General features: G+C 33.5%; 14 non-coding genes across 14 annotated transcripts; 6 read left to right on the top strand and 8 right to left on the bottom strand.

Annotated features, from left to right (window-relative positions):
• Positions 1-1,995: 1,995 nt before the first annotated feature.
• Positions 1,996-2,067, bottom strand: TRNAQ-UUG (transfer RNA glutamine (anticodon UUG)). Its single transcript has one exon. It is a non-coding gene; the product is annotated as a tRNA-Gln (tRNA).
• A 2,445-nt stretch (positions 2,068-4,512) lies between these two features.
• TRNAQ-UUG (transfer RNA glutamine (anticodon UUG)) lies at positions 4,513-4,584 on the bottom strand. The gene has a single exon. It is a non-coding gene; the product is annotated as a tRNA-Gln (tRNA).
• A 1,548-nt stretch (positions 4,585-6,132) lies between these two features.
• TRNAQ-CUG (transfer RNA glutamine (anticodon CUG)) lies at positions 6,133-6,204 on the top strand. The gene has a single exon. It is a non-coding gene; the product is annotated as a tRNA-Gln (tRNA).
• Positions 6,205-7,029: 825 nt separating this feature from the next.
• TRNAQ-UUG (transfer RNA glutamine (anticodon UUG)) lies at positions 7,030-7,101 on the bottom strand. The gene has a single exon. It is a non-coding gene; the product is annotated as a tRNA-Gln (tRNA).
• Positions 7,102-8,649: 1,548 nt separating this feature from the next.
• Positions 8,650-8,721, top strand: TRNAQ-CUG (transfer RNA glutamine (anticodon CUG)). The gene has a single exon. It is a non-coding gene; the product is annotated as a tRNA-Gln (tRNA).
• Positions 8,722-9,546: 825 nt separating this feature from the next.
• TRNAQ-UUG (transfer RNA glutamine (anticodon UUG)) lies at positions 9,547-9,618 on the bottom strand. The gene has a single exon. It is a non-coding gene; the product is annotated as a tRNA-Gln (tRNA).
• Positions 9,619-11,166: 1,548 nt separating this feature from the next.
• TRNAQ-CUG (transfer RNA glutamine (anticodon CUG)) lies at positions 11,167-11,238 on the top strand. Its single transcript has one exon. It is a non-coding gene; the product is annotated as a tRNA-Gln (tRNA).
• Positions 11,239-12,063: 825 nt separating this feature from the next.
• On the bottom strand, positions 12,064-12,135 carry TRNAQ-UUG (transfer RNA glutamine (anticodon UUG)). Its single transcript has one exon. It is a non-coding gene; the product is annotated as a tRNA-Gln (tRNA).
• A 1,548-nt stretch (positions 12,136-13,683) lies between these two features.
• TRNAQ-CUG (transfer RNA glutamine (anticodon CUG)) lies at positions 13,684-13,755 on the top strand. Its single transcript has one exon. It is a non-coding gene; the product is annotated as a tRNA-Gln (tRNA).
• An 825-nt stretch (positions 13,756-14,580) lies between these two features.
• Positions 14,581-14,652, bottom strand: TRNAQ-UUG (transfer RNA glutamine (anticodon UUG)). Its single transcript has one exon. It is a non-coding gene; the product is annotated as a tRNA-Gln (tRNA).
• A 1,548-nt stretch (positions 14,653-16,200) lies between these two features.
• Positions 16,201-16,272, top strand: TRNAQ-CUG (transfer RNA glutamine (anticodon CUG)). The gene has a single exon. It is a non-coding gene; the product is annotated as a tRNA-Gln (tRNA).
• An 825-nt stretch (positions 16,273-17,097) lies between these two features.
• TRNAQ-UUG (transfer RNA glutamine (anticodon UUG)) lies at positions 17,098-17,169 on the bottom strand. The gene has a single exon. It is a non-coding gene; the product is annotated as a tRNA-Gln (tRNA).
• A 1,548-nt stretch (positions 17,170-18,717) lies between these two features.
• Positions 18,718-18,789, top strand: TRNAQ-CUG (transfer RNA glutamine (anticodon CUG)). Its single transcript has one exon. It is a non-coding gene; the product is annotated as a tRNA-Gln (tRNA).
• An 825-nt stretch (positions 18,790-19,614) lies between these two features.
• On the bottom strand, positions 19,615-19,686 carry TRNAQ-UUG (transfer RNA glutamine (anticodon UUG)). Its single transcript has one exon. It is a non-coding gene; the product is annotated as a tRNA-Gln (tRNA).
• Positions 19,687-20,833: the final 1,147 nt, after the last annotated feature.

The following is a 20,833-nucleotide window of genomic DNA, read 5'->3' as shown; positions in this document are numbered from 1 at the left end:
TATGTATCTCTGTATATATAGCTATATGTCTCTGTATATTTATAGGAACATATAAACATATAGATTATAAAAATAAATATAATTAGTGGAGGTGAAAATCATGAACAGTTGTTGCCTCTCAGCATTTGAAACATGAGTTTCTACTTCTTTCTCTTTTATATGTCCTGAAATTGAGATAGTCACTTTTTACTCATTATTGATCCAACAATACAGTTGATGTATACAAAGCATATCATATGATTTGTGAATAAAGTTCAAAAATGAGAATTTGATCAGTACCTGTCATGCCTCCGACCAAAAGCTTATATTTTACGATTGGAGATCAACTGTTGTAAATCAGCATGAAAAACATTTTCTTTTCACGATTTCCATACTAATATAAAACAACATTTTTACTAGCTGAATGAGATCATCATTTGGGTTCCTCTATGTTTGATTGAAGAAAACTTCTCATTCAAAATGTGCTATTTTCGCCTTATCAATAGCGGGAAAGCTTAAAAAAGTGAGGCTGTGAATCACCCGTCTGAAATGCGTTTGAGAAAATCAGGATATGATTTTATAATGGCTAACTACTTTGTGAAGAAATTTGATGTCAAAGTATTGTAAAGTTTGTATTGATGTAAGTTGTTCAAGCTGATGGACATTTTGAAAGCATTCAATAATTGACTCTTTCAACCTACTGGTGTTGGATTTGAGCTATCAATGAACAAAGATGAAGAAATGGAAAAGCTCAAGAGTAATAAAAAAAGTCCCTCCAAGGTTTCAAATCGGATCATTGGATGCAAAGTCCAAATTGCCAACCATTGCTCTATCGAGCCACCCATGCAGGAGACAGAGACATTGCTTCAGTAGTCTGGAAATGTAGACTGTTTTATTATGCTACAGGCAAAGATGAACATTGTGATATAACTTTTATATTCAGATAAACATTTGAATATTTAACACTTTTATAGAGAATATAGCTGAAAAGAATCAAATCACATTAAATCTCTATCCACTATGACCATTCAAATGAGATATCTTTTTATCAATATAAGAGAAGGACATCACTGATGCGCTCTCTTTTGTCTCAATGGAAAAGGCACTCTTGTGTGAGAGGGTTCCATGGTGTAATGGTTAGCACTCTGGACTCTGAATCCAGCGATCCGAGATCAAATCTCGGTGGGACCTACTACAATTATGAGATTCACTGTTTAACTCATTTTTTAGAATTTGGTCTAGAAAAAACCTAATATCAATGTTTTATACTGATGCGTATGAACGCATAAGTATGTATAGATGCATACATAGCTTTATCCATCTAGATAGCTGTTAGACAATATGAACATATCAATTATTCATTAACATAAATATTGAAGCTGAACCTAGAAACTGTTCTTTCACATCCACATTGTAAACATGAGTTTATTTTCCTTTCTCATCTATATGGCCAGTAATGAGATAGTTCATTTTTGCTGATTTCTTAGCTGACAACATGCTGGACTTACACAGTGCATTTCATTGTGAATTTCTTTGAAAGTGAATTTCAGATTCACACCTTTGACATGTCTTTCAAAAGATTCAACTTTATTGGTTGTGGATTTACTGTTGAAAATCAGTGTGTAAAATCTTTGTACATCTGAATTTCAAGATTATTATTCAAACTGCACATCTTCGGTCCCCGTAATACAAAGTTTGACTCCTCAAGTTTTGTTTTAATGAATGCTTTGCAATTAAAAAGTTCCTTGTTCCCCTTATCAATAACAGTAAGATTTTAAAAAGTAATGTCGTGCATCAAGCCCCTGTGATGAGTTTGAGAAACCAGAGTGAGTTTGTAAAATCTCTCATTATTTTGTACCATTTAGTTTCCAGGTATTGTAAAAATTCTATTATTTGCTCACATCTAGTAAACTTTTAGAGTATAATCAATAAATTAATTTTTCACCCTACCGGTATTAGATATGTGATATTAATGAATACACTTGAAAGAAAATGATTTGGTCAAGAGTCATAAAATGGTCCCACCGAGATTTGAACTCGGATCATTGGATTCAAAGTCCAAAGTGCTAACCATTACACCATGGAACCTCCCATGTGAAAGGAGTGCAAACTGCTGCAGCAATGTGGAAATGTCAAAGTTTTTAATATTCTACTGTCAAAGAGAAACTGAATTGGATTGCTTTCCTATTCTGGTAAACTTTTGCATATTGAACTATGTTGGGGAAGGATGTTGCCCAAAAGACTCAAATAACGTTATAACTCTGTTGAACAGTGGTTTTTATGTGAGATAATATTTTTCAATGAAAGATAAGTTGCCCCCTGAGGCAAATCTCTTCTGTCAAAATGGAAAGCTCACCCTGGTACGGGAGGGTGGATGGTGTCGTGGTTAGCACTCTGGACTCTGAAAACAGGGATCTGAGTACAAATTTCAGTGGGACTTATCTGAACATTACAATTTTCTTTTCCATTCAGTTCTTAGAAGTTTTATTTGGAACAATATCACATTTACTTATAAACATGTAAAAATCAACCTGTACATATGTATCTCTGTATATATAGCTATATGTCTCTGTATATTTATAGGAACATATAAACATATAGATTATAAAAATAAATATAATTAGTGGAGGTGAAAATCATGAACAGTTGTTGCCTCTCAGCATTTGAAACATGAGTTTCTACTTCTTTCTCTTTTATATGTCCTGAAATTGAGATAGTCACTTTTTACTCAGTATTGATCCAACAATACAGTTGATGTATACAAAGCATATCATATGATTTGTGAATGAAGTTCAAAAATGAGAATTTGATCAGTACCTGTCATGCCTCCGACCAAAAGCTTATATTTTACGATTGGAGATCAACTGTTGTAAATCAGCATGAAAAACATTTTCTTTTCACGATTTCCATACTAATATAAAACAACATTTTTACTAGCTGAATGAGATCATCATTTGGGTTCCTCTATGTTTGATTGAAGAAAACTTCTCATTCAAAATGTGCTATTTTCGCCTTATCAATAGCGGGAAAGCTTAAAAAAGTGAGGCTGTGAATCACCCGTCTGAAATGCGTTTGAGAAAATCAGGATATGATTTTATAATGGCTAACTACTTTGTGAAGAAATTTGATGTCAAAGTATTGTAAAGTTTGTATTGATGTAAGTTGTTCAAGCTGATGGACATTTTGAAAGCATTCAATAATTGACTCTTTCAACCTACTGGTGTTGGATTTGAGCTATCAATGAACAAAGATGAAGAAATGGAAAAGCTCAAGAGTAATAAAAAAAGTCCCTCCAAGGTTTCAAATCGGATCATTGGATGCAAAGTCCAAATTGCCAACCATTGCTCTATCGAGCCACCCATGCAGGAGACAGAGACATTGCTTCAGTAGTCTGGAAATGTAGACTGTTTTATTATGCTACAGGCAAAGATGAACATTGTGATATAACTTTTATATTCAGATAAACATTTGAATATTTAACACTTTTATAGAGAATATAGCTGAAAAGAATCAAATCACATTAAATCTCTATCCACTATGACCATTCAAATGAGATATCTTTTTATCAATATAAGAGAAGGACATCACTGATGCGCTCTCTTTTGTCTCAATGGAAAAGGCACTCTTGTGTGAGAGGGTTCCATGGTGTAATGGTTAGCACTCTGGACTCTGAATCCAGCGATCCGAGATCAAATCTCGGTGGGACCTACTACAATTATGAGATTCACTGTTTAACTCATTTTTTAGAATTTGGTCTAGAAAAAACCTAATATCAATGTTTTATACTGATGCCTATGAACGCATAAGTATGTATAGATGCATACATAGCTTTATCCATCTAGATAGCTGTTAGACAATATGAACATATCAATTATTCATTAACATAAATATTGAAGCTGAACCTAGAAACTGTTCTTTCACATCCACATTGTAAACATGAGTTTATTTTCCTTTCTCATCTATATGGCCAGTAATGAGATAGTTAATTTTTGCTGATTTCTTAGCTGACAACATGCTGGACTTACACAGTGCATTTCATTGTGAATTTCTTTGAAAGTGAATTTCAGATTCACACCTTTGACATGTCTTTCAAAAGATTCAACTTTATTGGTTGTGGATTTACTGTTGAAAATCAGTGTGTAAAATCTTTGTACGTCTGAATTTCAAGATTATTATTCAAACTGCACATCTTCGGTCCCCGTAATACAAAGTTTGACTCCTCAAGTTTTGTTTTAATGAATGCTTTGCAATTAAAAAGTTCCTTGTTCCCCTTATCAATAACAGTAAGATTTTAAAAAGTAATGTCGTGCATCAAGCCCCTGTGATGAGTTTGAGAAACCAGAGTGAGTTTGTAAAATCTCTCATTATTTTGTACCATTTAGTTTCCAGGTATTGTAAAAATTCTATTATTTGCTCACATCTAGTAAACTTTTAGAGTATAATCAATAAATTAATTTTTCACCCTACCGGTATTAGATATGTGATATTAATGAATACACTTGAAAGAAAATGATTTGGTCAAGAGTCATAAAATGGTCCCACCGAGATTTGAACTCGGATCATTGGATTCAAAGTCCAAAGTGCTAACCATTACACCATGGAACCTCCCATGTGAAAGGAGTGCAAACTGCTGCAGCAATGTGGAAATGTCAAAGTTTTTAATATTCTACTGTCAAAGAGAAACTGAATTGGATTGCTTTCCTATTCTGGTAAACTTTTGCATATTGAACTATGTTGGGGAAGGATGTTGCCCAAAAGACTCAAATAACGTTATAACTCTGTTGAACAGCGGTATTTATGTGAGATAATATTTTTCAATGAAAGATAAGTTGCCCCCTGAGGCAAATCTCTTCTGTCAAAATGGAAAGCTCACCCTGGTACGGGAGGGTGGATGGTGTCGTGGTTAGCACTCTGGACTCTGAAAACAGGGATCTGAGTACAAATTTCAGTGGGACTTATCTGAACATTACAATTTTCTTTTCCATTCAGTTCTTAGAAGTTTTATTTGGAACAATATCACATTTACTTATAAACATGTAAAAATCAACCTGTACATATGTATCTCTGTATATATAGCTATATGTCTCTGTATATTTATAGGAACATATAAACATATAGATTATAAAAATAAATATAATTAGTGGAGGTGAAAATCATGAACAGTTGTTGCCTCTCAGCATTTGAAACATGAGTTTCTACTTCTTTCTCTTTTATATGTCCTGAAATTGAGATAGTCACTTTTTACTCATTATTGATCCAACAATACAGTTGATGTATACAAAGCATATCATATGATTTGTGAATAAAGTTCAAAAATGAGAATTTGATCAGTACCTGTCATGCCTCCGACCAAAAGCTAATATTTTACGATTGGAGATCAACTGTTGTAAATCAGCATGAAAAACATTTTCTTTTCACGATTTCCATACTAATATAAAACAACATTTTTACTAGCTGAATGAGATCATCATTTGGGTTCCTCTATGTTTGATTGAAGAAAACTTCTCATTCAAAATGTGCTATTTTCGCCTTATCAATAGCGGGAAAGCTTAAAAAAGTGAGGCTGTGAATCACCCGTCTGAAATGCGTTTGAGAAAATCAGGATATGATTTTATAATGGCTAACTACTTTGTGAAGAAATTTGATGTCAAAGTATTGTAAAGTTTGTATTGATGTAAGTTGTTCAAGCTGATGGACATTTTGAAAGCATTCAATAATTGACTCTTACAACCTACTGGTGTTGGATTTGAGCTATCAATGAACAAAGATGAAGAAATGGAAAAGCTCAAGAGTAATAAAAAAAGTCCCTCCAAGGTTTCAAATCGGATCATTGGATGCAAAGTCCAAATTGCCAACCATTGCTCTATCGAGCCACCCATGCAGGAGACAGAGACATTGCTTCAGTAGTCTGGAAATGTAGACTGTTTTATTATGCTACAGGCAAAGATGAACATTGTGATATAACTTTTATATTCAGATAAACATTTGAATATTTAACACTTTTATAGAGAATATAGCTGAAAAGAATCAAATCACATTAAATCTCTATCCACTATGACCATTCAAATGAGATATCTTTTTATCAATATAAGAGAAGGACATCACTGATGCGCTCTCTTTTGTCTCAATGGAAAAGGCACTCTTGTGTGAGAGGGTTCCATGGTGTAATGGTTAGCACTCTGGACTCTGAATCCAGCGATCCGAGATCAAATCTCGGTGGGACCTACTACAATTATGAGATTCACTGTTTAACTCATTTTTTAGAATTTGGTCTAGAAAAAACCTAATATCAATGTTTTATACTGATGCGTATGAACGCATAAGTATGTATAGATGCATACATAGCTTTATCCATCTAGATAGCTGTTAGACAATATGAACATATCAATTATTCATTAACATAAATATTGAAGCTGAACCTAGAAACTGTTCTTTCACATCCACATTGTAAACATGAGTTTATTTTCCTTTCTCATCTATATGGCCAGTAATGAGATAGTTCATTTTTGCTGATTTCTTAGCTGACAACATGCTGGACTTACACAGTGCATTTCATTGTGAATTTCTTTGAAAGTGAATTTCAGATTCACACCTTTGACATGTCTTTCAAAAGATTCAACTTTATTGGTTGTGGATTTACTGTTGAAAATCAGTGTGTAAAATCTTTGTACGTCTGAATTTCAAGATTATTATTCAAACTGCACATCTTCGGTCCCCGTAATACAAAGTTTGACTCCTCAAGTTTTGTTTTAATGAATGCTTTGCAATTAAAAAGTTCCTTGTTCCCCTTATCAATAACAGTAAGATTTTAAAAAGTAATGTCGTGCATCAAGCCCCTGTGATGAGTTTGAGAAACCAGAGTGAGTTTGTAAAATCTCTCATTATTTTGTACCATTTAGTTTCCAGGTATTGTAAAAATTCTATTATTTGCTCACATCTAGTAAACTTTTAGAGTGTAATCAATAAATTAATTTTTCACCCTACCGGTATTAGATATGTGATATTAATGAATACACTTGAAAGAAAATGATTTGGTCAAGAGTCATAAAATGGTCCCACCGAGATTTGAACTCGGATCATTGGATTCAAAGTCCAAAGTGCTAACCATTACACCATGGAACCTCCCATGTGAAAGGAGTGCAAACTGCTGCAGCAATGTGGAAATGTCAAAGTTTTTAATATTCTACTGTCAAAGAGAAACTGAATTGGATTGCTTTCCTATTCTGGTAAACTTTTGCATATTGAACTATGTTGGGGAAGGATGTTGCCCAAAAGACTCAAATAACGTTATAACTCTGTTGAACAGTGGTATTTATGTGAGATAATATTTTTCAATGAAAGATAAGTTGCCCCCTGAGGCAAATCTCTTCTGTCAAAATGGAAAGCTCACCCTGGTACGGGAGGGTGGATGGTGTCGTGGTTAGCACCCTGGACTCTGAAAACAGGGATCTGAGTACAAATTTCAGTGGGACTTATCTGAACATTACAATTTTCTTTTCCATTCAGTTCTTAGAAGTTTTATTTGGAACAATATCACATTTACTTATAAACATGTAAAAATCAACCTGTACATATGTATCTCTGTATATATAGCTATATGTCTCTGTATATTTATAGGAACATATAAACATATAGATTATAAAAATAAATATAATTAGTGGAGGTGAAAATCATGAACAGTTGTTGCCTCTCAGCATTTGAAACATGAGTTTCTACTTCTTTCTCTTTTATATGTCCTGAAATTGAGATAGTCAATTTTTACTCATTATTGATCCAACAATACAGTTGATGTATACAAAGCATATCATATGATTTGTGAATAAAGTTCAAAAATGAGAATTTGATCAGTACCTGTCATGCCTCCGAACAAAAGCTTATATTTTACGATTGGAGATCAACTGTTGTAAATCAGCATGAAAAACATTTTCTTTTCACGATTTCCATACTAATATAAAACAACATTTTTACTAGCTGAATGAGATCATCATTTGGGTTCCTCTATGTTTGATTGAAGAAAACTTCTCATTCAAAATGTGCTATTTTCGCCTTATCAATAGCGGGAAAGCTTAAAAAAGTGAGGCTGTGAATCACCCGTCTGAAATGCGTTTGAGAAAATCAGGATATGATTTTATAATGGCTAACTACTTTGTGAAGAAATTTGATGTCAAAGTATTGTAAAGTTTGTATTGATGTAAGTTGTTCAAGCTGATGGACATTTTGAAAGCATTCAATAATTGACTCTTTCAACCTACTGGTGTTGGATTTGAGCTATCAATGAACAAAGATGAAGAAATGGAAAAGCTCAAGAGTAATAAAAAAAGTCCCTCCAAGGTTTCAAATCGGATCATTGGATGCAAAGTCCAAATTGCCAACCATTGCTCTATCGAGCCACCCATGCAGGAGACAGAGACATTGCTTCAGTAGTCTGGAAATGTAGACTGTTTTATTATGCTACAGGCAAAGATGAACATTGTGATATAACTTTTATATTCAGATAAACATTTGAATATTTAACACTTTTATAGAGAATATAGCTGAAAAGAATCAAATCACATTAAATCTCTATCCACTATGACCATTCAAATGAGATAACTTTTTATCAATATAAGAGAAGGACATCACTGATGCGCTCTCTTTTGTCTCAATGGAAAAGGCACTCTTGTGTGAGAGGGTTCCATGGTGTAATGGTTAGCACTCTGGACTCTGAATCCAGCGATCCGAGATCAAATCTCGGTGGGACCTACTACAATTATGAGATTCACTGTTTAACTCATTTTTTAGAATTTGGTCTAGAAAAAACCTAATATCAATGTTTTATACTGATGCTTATGAACGCATAAGTATGTATAGATGCATACATAGCTTTATCCATCTAGATAGCTGTTAGACAATATGAACATATCAATTATTCATTAACATAAATATTGAAGCTGAACCTAGAAACTGTTCTTTCACATCCACATTGTAAACATGAGTTTATTTTCCTTTCTCATCTATATGGCCAGTAATGAGATAATTCATTTTTGCTGATTTCTTAGCTGACAACATGCTGGACTTACACAGTGCATTTCATTGTGAATTTCTTTGAAAGTGAATTTCAGATTCACACCTTTGACATGTCTTTCAAAAGATTCAACTTTATTGGTTGTGGATTTACTGTTGAAAATCAGTGTGTAAAATCTTTGTACGTCTGAATTTCAAGATTATTATTCAAACTGCACATCTTCGGTCCCCGTAATACAAAGTTTGACTCCTCAAGTTTTGTTTTAATGAATGCTTTGCAATTAAAAAGTTCCTTGTTCCCCTTATCAATAACAGTAAGATTTTAAAAAGTAATGTCGTGCATCAAGCCCCTGTGATGAGTTTGAGAAACCAGAGTGAGTTTGTAAAATCTCTCATTATTTTGTACCATTTAGTTTCCAGGTATTGTAAAAATTCTATTATTTGCTCACATCTAGTAAACTTTTAGAGTATAATCAATAAATTAATTTTTCACCCTACCGGTATTAGATATGTGATATTAATGAATACACTTGAAAGAAAATGATTTGGTCAAGAGTCATAAAATGGTCCCACCGAGATTTGAACTCGGATCATTGGATTCAAAGTCCAAAGTGCTAACCATTACACCATGGAACCTCCCATGTGAAAGGAGTGCAAACTGCTGCAGCAATGTGGAAATGTCAAAGTTTTTAATATTCTACTGTCAAAGAGAAACTGAATTGGATTGCTTTCCTATTCTGGTAAACTTTTGCATATTGAACTATGTTGGGGAAGGATGTTGCCCAAAAGACTCAAATAACGTTATAACTCTGTTGAACAGCGGTATTTATGTGAGATAATATTTTTCAATGAAAGATAAGTTGCCCCCTGAGGCAAATCTCTTCTGTCAAAATGGAAAGCTCACCCTGGTACGGGAGGGTGGATGGTGTCGTGGTTAGCACTCTGGACTCTGAAAACAGGGATCTGAGTACAAATTTCAGTGGGACTTATCTGAACATTACAATTTTCTTTTCCATTCAGTTCTTAGAAGTTTTATTTGGAACAATATCACATTTACTTATAAACATGTAAAAATCAACCTGTACATATGTATCTCTGTATATATAGCTATATGTCTCTGTATATTTATAGGAACATATAAACATATAGATTATAAAAATAAATATAATTAGTGGAGGTGAAAATCATGAACAGTTGTTGCCTCTCAGCATTTGAAACATGAGTTTCTACTTCTTTCTCTTTTATATGTCCTGAAATTGAGATAGTCACTTTTTACTCATTATTGATCCAACAATACAGTTGATGTATACAAAGCATATCATATGATTTGTGAATAAAGTTCAAAAATGAGAATTTGATCAGTACCTGTCATGCCTCCGACCAAAAGCTTATATTTTACGATTGGAGATCAACTGTTGTAAATCAGCATGAAAAACATTTTCTTTTCACGATTTCCATACTAATATAAAACAACATTTTTACTAGCTGAATGAGATCATCATTTGGGTTCCTCTATGTTTGATTGAAGAAAACTTCTCATTCAAAATGTGCTATTTTCGCCTTATCAATAGCGGGAAAGCTTAAAAAAGTGAGGCTGTGAATCACCCGTCTGAAATGCGTTTGAGAAAATCAGGATATGATTTTATAATGGCTAACTACTTTGTGAAGAAATTTGATGTCAAAGTATTGTAAAGTTTGTATTGATGTAAGTTGTTCAAGCTGATGGACATTTTGAAAGCATTCAATAATTGACTCTTTCAACCTACTGGTGTTGGATTTGAGCTATCAATGAACAAAGATGAAGAAATGGAAAAGCTCAAGAGTAATAAAAAAAGTCCCTCCAAGGTTTCAAATCGGATCATTGGATGCAAAGTCCAAATTGCCAACCATTGCTCTATCGAGCCACCCATGCAGGAGACAGAGACATTGCTTCAGTAGTCTGGAAATGTAGACTGTTTTATTATGCTACAGGCAAAGATGAACATTGTGATATAACTTTTATATTCAGATAAACATTTGAATATTTAACACTTTTATAGAGAATATAGCTGAAAAGAATCAAATCACATTAAATCTCTATCCACTATGACCATTCAAATGAGATATCTTTTTATCAATATAAGAGAAGGACATCACTGATGCGCTCTCTTTTGTCTCAATGGAAAAGGCACTCTTGTGTGAGAGGGTTCCATGGTGTAATGGTTAGCACTCTGGACTCTGAATCCAGCGATCCGAGATCAAATCTCGGTGGGACCTACTACAATTATGAGATTCACTGTTTAACTCATTTTTTAGAATTTGGTCTAGAAAAAACCTAATATCAATGTTTTATACTGATGCGTATGAACGCATAAGTATGTATAGATGCATACATAGCTTTATCCATCTAGATAGCTGTTAGACAATATGAACATATCAATTATTCATTAACATAAATATTGAAGCTGAACCTAGAAACTGTTCTTTCACATCCACATTGTAAACATGAGTTTATTTTCCTTTCTCATCTATATGGCCAGTAATGAGATAGTTCATTTTTGCTGATTTCTTAGCTGACAACATGCTGGACTTACACAGTGCATTTCATTGTGAATTTCTTTGAAAGTGAATTTCAGATTCACACCTTTGACATGTCTTTCAAAAGATTCAACTTTATTGGTTGTGGATTTACTGTTGAAAATCAGTGTGTAAAATCTTTGTACGTCTGAATTTCAAGATTATTATTCAAACTGCACATCTTCGGTCCCCGTAATACAAAGTTTGACTCCTCAAGTTTTGTTTTAATGAATGCTTTGCAATTAAAAAGTTCCTTGTTCCCCTTATCAATAACAGTAAGATTTTAAAAAGTAATGTCGTGCATCAAGCCCCTGTGATGAGTTTGAGAAACCAGAGTGAGTTTGTAAAATCTCTCATTATTTTGTACCATTTAGTTTCCAGGTATTGTAAAAATTCTATTATTTGCTCACATCTAGTAAACTTTTAGAGTATAATCAATAAATTAATTTTTCACCCTACCGGTATTAGATATGTGATATTAATGAATACACTTGAAAGAAAATGATTTGGTCAAGAGTCATAAAATGGTCCCACCGAGATTTGAACTCGGATCATTGGATTCAAAGTCCAAAGTGCTAACCATTACACCATGGAACCTCCCATGTGAAAGGAGTGCAAACTGCTGCAGCAATGTGGAAATGTCAAAGTTTTTAATATTCTACTGTCAAAGAGAAACTGAATTGGATTGCTTTCCTATTCTGGTAAACTTTTGCATATTGAACTATGTTGGGGAAGGATGTTGCCCAAAAGACTCAAATAACGTTATAACTCTGTTGAACAGTGGTTTTTATGTGAGATAATATTTTTCAATGAAAGATAAGTTGCCCCCTGAGGCAAATCTCTTCTGTCAAAATGGAAAGCTCACCCTGGTACGGGAGGGTGGATGGTGTCGTGGTTAGCACTCTGGACTCTGAAAACAGGGATCTGAGTACAAATTTCAGTGGGACTTATCTGAACATTACAATTTTCTTTTCCATTCAGTTCTTAGAAGTTTTATTTGGAACAATATCACATTTACTTATAAACATGTAAAAATCAACCTGTACATATGTATCTCTGTATATATAGCTATATGTCTCTGTATATTTATAGGAACATATAAACATATAGATTATAAAAATAAATATAATTAGTGGAGGTGAAAATCATGAACAGTTGTTGCCTCTCAGCATTTGAAACATGAGTTTCTACTTCTTTCTCTTTTATATGTCCTGAAATTGAGATAGTCACTTTTTACTCAGTATTGATCCAACAATACAGTTGATGTATACAAAGCATATCATATGATTTGTGAATGAAGTTCAAAAATGAGAATTTGATCAGTACCTGTCATGCCTCCGACCAAAAGCTTATATTTTACGATTGGAGATCAACTGTTGTAAATCAGCATGAAAAACATTTTCTTTTCACGATTTCCATACTAATATAAAACAACATTTTTACTAGCTGAATGAGATCATCATTTGGGTTCCTCTATGTTTGATTGAAGAAAACTTCTCATTCAAAATGTGCTATTTTCGCCTTATCAATAGCGGGAAAGCTTAAAAAAGTGAGGCTGTGAATCACCCGTCTGAAATGCGTTTGAGAAAATCAGGATATGATTTTATAATGGCTAACTACTTTGTGAAGAAATTTGATGTCAAAGTATTGTAAAGTTTGTATTGATGTAAGTTGTTCTAGCTGATGGACATTTTGAAAGCATTCAATAATTGACTCTTTCAACCTACTGGTGTTGGATTTGAGCTATCAATGAACAAAGATGAAGAAATGGAAAAGCTCAAGAGTAATAAAAAAAGTCCCTCCAAGGTTTCAAATCGGATCATTGGATGCAAAGTCCAAATTGCCAACCATTGCTCTATCGAGCCACCCATGCAGGAGACAGAGACATTGCTTCAGTAGTCTGGAAATGTAGACTGTTTTATTATGCTACAGGCAAAGATGAACATTGTGATATAACTTTTATATTCAGATAAACATTTGAATATTTAACACTTTTATAGAGAATATAGCTGAAAAGAATCAAATCACATTAAATCTCTATCCACTATGACCATTCAAATGAGATATCTTTTTATCAATATAAGAGAAGGACATCACTGATGCGCTCTCTTTTGTCTCAATGGAAAAGGCACTCTTGTGTGAGAGGGTTCCATGGTGTAATGGTTAGCACTCTGGACTCTGAATCCAGCGATCCGAGATCAAATCTCGGTGGGACCTACTACAATTATGAGATTCACTGTTTAACTCATTTTTTAGAATTTGGTCTAGAAAAAACCTAATATCAATGTTTTATACTGATGCGTATGAACGCATAAGTATGTATAGATGCATACATAGCTTTATCCATCTAGATAGCTGTTAGACAATATGAACATATCAATTATTCATTAACATAAATATTGAAGCTGAACCTAGAAACTGTTCTTTCACATCCACATTGTAAACATGAGTTTATTTTCCTTTCTCATCTATATGGCCAGTAATGAGATAGTTAATTTTTGCTGATTTCTTAGCTGACAACATGCTGGACTTACACAGTGCATTTCATTGTGAATTTCTTTGAAAGTGAATTTCAGATTCACACCTTTGACATGTCTTTCAAAAGATTCAACTTTATTGGTTGTGGATTTACTGTTGAAAATCAGTGTGTAAAATCTTTGTACGTCTGAATTTCAAGATTATTATTCAAACTGCACATCTTCGGTCCCCGTAATACAAAGTTTGACTCCTCAAGTTTTGTTTTAATGAATGCTTTGCAATTAAAAAGTTCCTTGTTCCCCTTATCAATAACAGTAAGATTTTAAAAAGTAATGTCGTGCATCAAGCCGCTGTGATGAGTTTGAGAAACCAGAGTGAGTTTGTAAAATCTCTCATTATTTTGTACCATTTAGTTTCCAGGTATTGTAAAAATTCTATTATTTGCTCACATCTAGTAAACTTTTAGAGTATAATCAATAAATTAATTTTTCACCCTACCGGTATTAGATATGTGATATTAATGAATACACTTGAAAGAAAATGATTTGGTCAAGAGTCATAAAATGGTCCCACCGAGATTTGAACTCGGATCATTGGATTCAAAGTCCAAAGTGCTAACCATTACACCATGGAACCTCCCATGTGAAAGGAGTGCAAACTGCTGCAGCAATGTGGAAATGTCAAAGTTTTTAATATTCTACTGTCAAAGAGAAACTGAATTGGATTGCTTTCCTATTCTGGTAAACTTTTGCATATTGAACTATGTTGGGGAAGGATGTTGCCCAAAAGACTCAAATAACGTTATAACTCTGTTGAACAGCGGTATTTATGTGAGATAATATTTTTCAATGAAAGATAAGTTGCCCCCTGAGGCAAATCTCTTCTGTCAAAATGGAAAGCTCACCCTGGTACGGGAGGGTGGATGGTGTCGTGGTTAGCACTCTGGACTCTGAAAACAGGGATCTGAGTACAAATTTCAGTGGGACTTATCTGAACATTACAATTTTCTTTTCCATTCAGTTCTTAGAAGTTTTATTTGGAACAATATCACATTTACTTATAAACATGTAAAAATCAACCTGTACATATGTATCTCTGTATATATAGCTATATGTCTCTGTATATTTATAGGAACATATAAACATATAGATTATAAAAATAAATATAATTAGTGGAGGTGAAAATCATGAACAGTTGTTGCCTCTCAGCATTTGAAACATGAGTTTCTACTTCTTTCTCTTTTATATGTCCTGAAATTGAGATAGTCACTTTTTACTCAGTATTGATCCAACAATACAGTTGATGTATACAAAGCATATCATATGATTTGTGAATGAAGTTCAAAAATGAGAATTTGATCAGTACCTGTCATGCCTCCGACCAAAAGCTTATATTTTACGATTGGAGATCAACTGTTGTAAATCAGCATGAAAAACATTTTCTTTTCACGATTTCCATACTAATATAAAACAACATTTTTACTAGCTGAATGAGATCATCATTTGGGTTCCTCTATGTTTGATTGAAGAAAACTTCTCATTCAAAATGTGCTATTTTCGCCTTATCAATAGCGGGAAAGCTTAAAAAAGTGAGGCTGTGAATCACCCGTCTGAAATGCGTTTGAGAAAATCAGGATATGATTTTATAATGGCTAACTACTTTGTGAAGAAATTTGATGTCAAAGTATTGTAAAGTTTGTATTGATGTAAGTTGTTCAAGCTGATGGACATTTTGAAAGCATTCAATAATTGACTCTTTCAACCTACTGGTGTTGGATTTGAGCTATCAATGAACAAAGATGAAGAAATGGAAAAGCTCAAGAGTAATAAAAAAAGTCCCTCCAAGGTTTCAAATCGGATCATTGGATGCAAAGTCCAAATTGCCAACCATTGCTCTATCGAGCCACCCATGCAGGAGACAGAGACATTGCTTCAGTAGTCTGGAAATGTAGACTGTTTTATTATGCTACAGGCAAAGATGAACATTGTGATATAACTTTTATATTCAGATAAACATTTGAATATTTAACACTTTTATAGAGAATATAGCTGAAAAGAATCAAATCACATTAAATCTCTATCCACTATGACCATTCAAATGAGATATCTTTTTATCAATATAAGAGAAGGACATCACTGATGCGCTCTCTTTTGTCTCAATGGAAAAGGCACTCTTGTGTGAGAGGGTTCCATGGTGTAATGGTTAGCACTCTGGACTCTGAATCCAGCGATCCGAGATCAAATCTCGGTGGGACCTACTACAATTATGAGATTCACTGTTTAACTCATTTTTTAGAATTTGGTCTAGAAAAAACCTAATATCAATGTTTTATACTGATGCGTATGAACGCATAAGTATGTATAGATGCATACATAGCTTTATCCATCTAGATAGCTGTTAGACAATATGAACATATCAATTATTCATTAACATAAATATTGAAGCTGAACCTAGAAACTGTTCTTTCACATCCACATTGTAAACATGAGTTTATTTTCCTTTCTCATCTATATGGCCAGTAATGAGATAGTTAATTTTTGCTGATTTCTTAGCTGACAACATGCTGGACTTACACAGTGCATTTCATTGTGAATTTCTTTGAAAGTGAATTTCAGATTCACACCTTTGACATGTCTTTCAAAAGATTCAACTTTATTGGTTGTGGATTTACTGTTGAAAATCAGTGTGTAAAATCTTTGTACGTCTGAATTTCAAGATTATTATTCAAACTGCACATCTTCGGTCCCCGTAATACAAAGTTTGACTCCTCAAGTTTTGTTTTAATGAATGCTTTGCAATTAAAAAGTTCCTTGTTCCCCTTATCAATAACAGTAAGATTTTAAAAAGTAATGTCGTGCATCAAGCCGCTGTGATGAGTTTGAGAAACCAGAGTGAGTTTGTAAAATCTCTCATTATTTTGTACCATTTAGTTTCCAGGTATTGTAAAAATTCTATTATTTGCTCACATCTAGTAAACTTTTAGAGTATAATCAATAAATTAATTTTTCACCCTACCGGTATTAGATATGTGATATTAATGAATACACTTGAAAGAAAATGATTTGGTCAAGAGTCATAAAATGGTCCCACCGAGATTTGAACTCGGATCATTGGATTCAAAGTCCAAAGTGCTAACCATTACACCATGGAACCTCCCATGTGAAAGGAGTGCAAACTGCTGCAGCAATGTGGAAATGTCAAAGTTTTTAATATTCTACTGTCAAAGAGAAACTGAATTGGATTGCTTTCCTATTCTGGTAAACTTTTGCATATTGAACTATGTTGGGGAAGGATGTTGCCCAAAAGACTCAAATAACGTTATAACTCTGTTGAACAGCGGTATTTATGTGAGATAATATTTTTCAATGAAAGATAAGTTGCCCCCTGAGGCAAATCTCTTCTGTCAAAATGGAAAGCTCACCCTGGTACGGGAGGGTGGATGGTGTCGTGGTTAGCACTCTGGACTCTGAAAACAGGGATCTGAGTACAAATTTCAGTGGGACTTATCTGAACATTACAATTTTCTTTTCCATTCAGTTCTTAGAAGTTTTATTTGGAACAATATCACATTTACTTATAAACATGTAAAAATCAACCTGTACATATGTATCTCTGTATATATAGCTATATGTCTCTGTATATTTATAGGAACATATAAACATATAGATTATAAAAATAAATATAATTAGTGGAGGTGAAAATCATGAACAGTTGTTGCCTCTCAGCATTTGAAACATGAGTTTCTACTTCTTTCTCTTTTATATGTCCTGAAATTGAGATAGTCACTTTTTACTCATTATTGATCCAACAATACAGTTGATGTATACAAAGCATATCATATGATTTGTGAATAAAGTTCAAAAATGAGAATTTGATCAGTACCTGTCATGCCTCCGACCAAAAGCTTATATTTTACGATTGGAGATCAACTGTTGTAAATCAGCATGAAAAACATTTTCTTTTCACGATTTCCATACTAATATAAAACAACATTTTTACTAGCTGAATGAGATCATCATTTGGGTTCCTCTATGTTTGATTGAAGAAAACTTCTCATTCAAAATGTGCTATTTTCGCCTTATCAATAGCGGGAAAGCTTAAAAAAGTGAGGCTGTGAATCACCCGTCTGAAATGCGTTTGAGAAAATCAGGATATGATTTTATAATGGCTAACTACTTTGTGAAGAAATTTGATGTCAAAGTATTGTAAAGTTTGTATTGATGTAAGTTGTTCAAGCTGATGGACATTTTGAAAGCATTCAATAATTGACTCTTACAACCTACTGGTGTTGGATTTGAGCTATCAATGAACAAAGATGAAGAAATGGAAAAGCTCAAGAGTAATAAAAAAAGTCCCTCCAAGGTTTCAAATCGGATCATTGGATGCAAAGTCCAAATTGCCAACCATTGCTCTATCGAGCCACCCATGCAGGAGACAGAGACATTGCTTCAGTAGTCTGGAAATGTAGACTGTTTTATTATGCTACAGGCAAAGATGAACATTGTGATATAACTTTTATATTCAGATAAACATTTGAATATTTAACACTTTTATAGAGAATATAGCTGAAAAGAATCAAATCACATTAAATCTCTATCCACTATGACCATTCAAATGAGATATCTTTTTATCAATATAAGAGAAGGACATCACTGATGCGCTCTCTTTTGTCTCAATGGAAAAGGCACTCTTGTGTGAGAGGGTTCCATGGTGTAATGGTTAGCACTCTGGACTCTGAATCCAGCGATCCGAGATCAAATCTCGGTGGGACCTACTACAATTATGAGATTCACTGTTTAACTCATTTTTTAGAATTTGGTCTAGAAAAAACCTAATATCAATGTTTTATACTGATGCGTATGAACGCATAAGTATGTATAGATGCATACATAGCTTTATCCATCTAGATAGCTGTTAGACAATATGAACATATCAATTATTCATTAACATAAATATTGAAGCTGAACCTAGAAACTGTTCTTTCACATCCACATTGTAAACATGAGTTTATTTTCCTTTCTCATCTATATGGCCAGTAATGAGATAGTTCATTTTTGCTGATTTCTTAGCTGACAACATGCTGGACTTACACAGTGCATTTCATTGTGAATTTCTTTGAAAGTGAATTTCAGATTCACACCTTTGACATGTCTTTCAAAAGATTCAACTTTATTGGTTGTGGATTTACTGTTGAAAATCAGTGTGTAAAATCTTTGTACGTCTGAATTTCAAGATTATTATTCAAACTGCACATCTTCGGTCCCCGTAATACAAAGTTTGACTCCTCAAGTTTTGTTTTAATGAATGCTTTGCAATTAAAAAGTTCCTTGTTCCCCTTATCAATAACAGTAAGATTTTAAAAAGTAATGTCGTGCATCAAGCCCCTGTGATGAGTTTGAGAAACCAGAGTGAGTTTGTAAAATCTCTCATTATTTTGTACCATTTAGTTTCCAGGTATTGTAAAAATTCTATTATTTGCTCACATCTAGTAAACTTTTAGAGTATAATCAATAAATTAATTTTTCACCCTACCGGTATTAGATATGTGATATTAATGAATACACTTGAAAGAAAATGATTTGGTCAAGAGTCATAAAATGGTCCCACCGAGATTTGAACTCGGATCATTGGATTCAAAGTCCAAAGTGCTAACCATTACACCATGGAACCTCCCATGTGAAAGGAGTGCAAACTGCTGCAGCAATGTGGAAATGTCAAAGTTTTTAATATTCTACTGTCAAAGAGAAACTGAATTGGATTGCTTTCCTATTCTGGTAAACTTTTGCATATTGAACTATGTTGGGGAAGGATGTTGCCCAAAAGACTCAAATAACGTTATAACTCTGTTGAACAGTGGTTTTTATGTGAGATAATATTTTTCAATGAAAGATAAGTTGCCCCCTGAGGCAAATCTCTTCTGTCAAAATGGAAAGCTCACCCTGGTACGGGAGGGTGGATGGTGTCGTGGTTAGCACTCTGGACTCTGAAAACAGGGATCTGAGTACAAATTTCAGTGGGACTTATCTGAACATTACAATTTTCTTTTCCATTCAGTTCTTAGAAGTTTTATTTGGAACAATATCACATTTACTTATAAACATGTAAAAATCAACCTGTACATATGTATCTCTGTATATATAGCTATATGTCTCTGTATATTTATAGGAACATATAAACATATAGATTATAAAAATAAATATAATTAGTGGAGGTGAAAATCATGAACAGTTGTTGCCTCTCAGCATTTGAAACATGAGTTTCTACTTCTTTCTCTTTTATATGTCCTGAAATTGAGATAGTCACTTTTTACTCATTATTGATCCAACAATACAGTTGATGTATACAAAGCATATCATATGATTTGTGAATAAAGTTCAAAAATGAGAATTTGATCAGTACCTGTCATGCCTCCGACCAAAAGCTTATATTTTACGATTGGAGATCAACTGTTGTAAATCAGCATGAAAAACATTTTCTTTTCACGATTTCCATACTAATATAAAACAACATTTTTACTAGCTGAATGAGATCATCATTTGGGTTCCTCTATGTTTGATTGAAGAAAACTTCTCATTCAAAATGTGCTATTTTCGCCTTATCAATAGCGGGAAAGCTTAAAAAAGTGAGGCTGTGAATCACCCGTCTGAAATGCGTTTGAGAAAATCAGGATATGATTTTATAATGGCTAACTACTTTGTGAAGAAATTTGATGTCAAAGTATTGTAAAGTTTGTATTGATGTAAGTTGTTCAAGCTGATGGACATTTTGAAAGCATTCAATAATTGACTCTTTCAACCTACTGGTGTTGGATTTGAGC

This window comes from Triturus cristatus, chromosome 5_2 (assembly GCF_964204655.1).
Source record: "Triturus cristatus chromosome 5_2, aTriCri1.1, whole genome shotgun sequence".
In the NCBI taxonomy this organism is placed as follows: Eukaryota; Metazoa; Chordata; class Amphibia; order Caudata; family Salamandridae; genus Triturus; species Triturus cristatus.
The sequence above is the reverse complement of the archived record's forward strand: the minus strand, read 5'-3'. Positions and strand labels throughout refer to the sequence as shown.